Source organism: Vicia villosa, unplaced genomic scaffold (assembly GCF_029867415.1).
Source record: "Vicia villosa cultivar HV-30 ecotype Madison, WI unplaced genomic scaffold, Vvil1.0 ctg.000045F_1_1_3, whole genome shotgun sequence".
Classification (NCBI taxonomy): domain Eukaryota; kingdom Viridiplantae; phylum Streptophyta; class Magnoliopsida; order Fabales; family Fabaceae; genus Vicia; species Vicia villosa.
This window is the reverse complement of record NW_026704979.1, coordinates 219,888-223,326: the sequence shown is the minus strand read 5'-3', so window position 1 is coordinate 223,326 and position 3,439 is coordinate 219,888. Positions and strand designations below refer to the sequence as shown.

The following is a 3,439-nucleotide window of genomic DNA, read 5'->3' as shown; positions in this document are numbered from 1 at the left end:
TTTATATTTCTATTTTTTAATAAAGTTGATGTGAAATAGCTTAACTTTTTATTTGAAAACATTATAGATATAATTTTGAATCTTAATATGTTATCTACTCACTCCTGGTCTTAAAAAGTTGAATAAAATCTATTCTTGTAATAAATTTTTAAATATTAATAATGAATAACCATAAATTAAAATTATAGAATAATATTTTTTTTAATTTTATTTTTAAAATTATATAAATATAACATTGACTTGCTTAGAAGTTATTTTATGGTATATTTATATAATATATTTAAATATACCATAAATATATAATATATATATATATATATATATATATATATATATATATATATATATATATATATATATATATATATATATATATAAAGTAATATAATTATATATTACTTTGTTTATATTTTTTACAAATATATATTACTTTATATATTAATAAATAATATATATAAATAAAGTAATATAAATATATATTACTTTGTTTATATTTCTTACAAATATATATTACTTTATATATTAGTAAATAATATATATAAATAAAGGAATATAAATATATATTACTTTGTTTATATTTTCACTAATATATATATATATATATATATATATATATATATATATATATATATATATATATATATATATATATATATATATATATATATATATATATATATATATATGGTATATTTATATTAATTTATAATAAATATTACTTTGTATATTAAATATAAATATACCATAAATATTTTTATAAATATACCATAAATATAACTTTGTTTATGTTTATAAATATTTATTACTTTATAAATATACCATAAATATAAATATACCATAAATATTTATATAAATATACCATAAATATTTATATAAATATACCATAAATATTTATATAAATATACCATAAATATTTATATAAATATACCATAAATATATCATATATATAAAGTAATATTATTATATATTACTTTGTTTATATTTTTTACAAATATATATTACTTTATATATTAGTAAATAATATATATAAATAAATTAATATAAATATATATTACTTTGTTTATATTTTTTACAAATATATATTACTTTATATATTAGTAAATAATATATATAAATAAAGGAATATAAATATATATTACTTTGTTTATATTTTTACAAATATATATTACTTTATATATTAGTAAATAATATATATAAATAAAGGAATATAAATATATATTACTTTGTTTATATTTTTTAATATATATATATATATATATATATATATATATATATATATATATATATATATATATATATATATATATATATATATATATATATATATATATATATATATATATATATATATATATATATATATATATATATATATAAAGGAATACATATATATACCCACACATTTAACTTCAATGTATTTATATTTTTAATTGAATTACCTTCGTGTGTGTGTATATATATATATATATATATATATATATATATATATATATATATATATATATATATATATAAAAAGGAATACATATATATACCCACACATTTAACTTCAATGTATTTATATTTTTAATTGAATTACCTTCGTATTTTTTTTTCTTCTTATTTTTCTCTTCTTCTTTGTCTTTTTTCAATACGATTTGTTAATTTTAACTTCAATACATCTGCTGCAATGGATATATCTCCAATTAAGAAGCATCTTTAATCTAGAATGCAGATGTTCATTCCACTTGAGCTCTTCACAGAAATCCTTTCTCTACTCAATGTAAAAGACATCCAGCGATTTAGGTGTGTAAGCAAATTTTGGAATACTTTAATCTTTGATTCAACTTTTATCAAAAGGCACCTTAAGGTATCGTCTCGAAACCCACACCTCGTATTATCAATTCCTGAATACCCTTTAACTTGTGTGGTATCGGTACCCGTTCATCGATTACTCGAGACTAAATCGATAACTGTTGTCGGTGACATTTGTCTAAGTCTTAAATGGGGTATTTCAGAGGTTGTTGGTTCCTGCAACGGATTGATTTGTGTGCTTTTCAAATCTATCACAAACGTAGAAACAAAGTACAAGTTTTGTTTGTGGAACCCAGCAACAAGTACAATATCAAAAAAATTAGGATTTTTTTGCGGGAATGAGTCTTTATTAAGCCCTTTCAAGTTTAGTTTTGGTTGTGATTATTCGACAGGAACTTATAAGATAGTAGTGCTTCATACCGAAAAAAATGAAGGTGCTGAGAGCGACGACAATATATGGATAAGCAAGGTGAGAGTTTTCAGTTTAGGAGTTATTTGTTGGAGAGATATTCAAAGTTTTCCTTTGATTCCTCTTATTTGGAATGATGGTGTGCATTTGAGTGGAACTGTTAACTGGTTATCTATTCATGGTGCTTACATATCCATTGTGATGGAGAAAGACTTAGAACTTTTATTCCAGATGTTAAACAGTTGCAGATTGTTTCGCTTGATCTTTCATCCGAGACATACACACATTTTTTCCTTCCTAAGGATTTTATTGAGGTGCCGTGCCTTGAGCCATCTCTTCGAGTCATGATGGACTGCCTTTGTTTTTCACATGACTTTAATAAAACTGAATTTGTTGTATGGCAAATGAAGGAGTTTGGAGTCCACGAGTCTTGGTTGCAGTTATTCAGAATTGAATATTTTAATATTCAAATAAATAATCCTCCTATTGAAGATGCTTTCTTTTATGATGAATACATGAAATGTGAGATTCCATTGTTGCCATTGTATGTTTCTAAGGATGGAGATACATTCATATTGGCATATGATGAAGTGAACGGAGTAATTATCTATAATCAGAGGGATAATATGGTAAAGAGAACTAGAATTTCCAACGAAATAGATTGGTTCACAGCTGTTGATTATGTTGAAAGCTTGGTTTCGACTCATTGGAAGTAAGTTATTTTAAATTTATGATAATTTTTTTATGTTGCTTTAAAATCTTTATAACAACATTGTGTCAACATTACATTTGATGTGATGACACATTAGGTTGATTAAGTTGTAAAATGATATATATCGATCATTTAAAAGCCAGATCTACTGCATCTATTAATCTATTGATAGATACAAGCAAGTGACTCACTTGTAAATATTTAATAAGTAGATTTATTGCACCTATAAATCTACTGATAGACGAGAACAAGAAAATCCATATTTATTAAAATCTTCAAACTTTAATAATTTCATTTACACTAATGTTAATTATAGTCAATGAACATATAAGTGTTAATTTATTTGTATACATGATGATAATGATATTGCAATTACATATATTTTTTACTGATATTATAGTAAATTATGTTACATGCTTTGATTCATGTTGTGGCTTAAGCTTATATTTTAATTATTTCACTTGTAGTCTAATTGATATTTTATAAATTATAGTTCTGAAGATGAAGATGGAGATGGAGATGGA

The 3,439-nt window shown here is 21.3% G+C and overlaps 1 pseudogene; it reads left to right on the top strand.

The window, feature by feature from the left end:
* The first annotated feature begins 1,708 nt into the window (after positions 1-1,708).
* On the top strand, positions 1,709-2,919 carry LOC131622964 (F-box/kelch-repeat protein At3g23880-like; annotated as a pseudogene).
* The last annotated feature ends 520 nt before the right edge of the window (positions 2,920-3,439 follow it).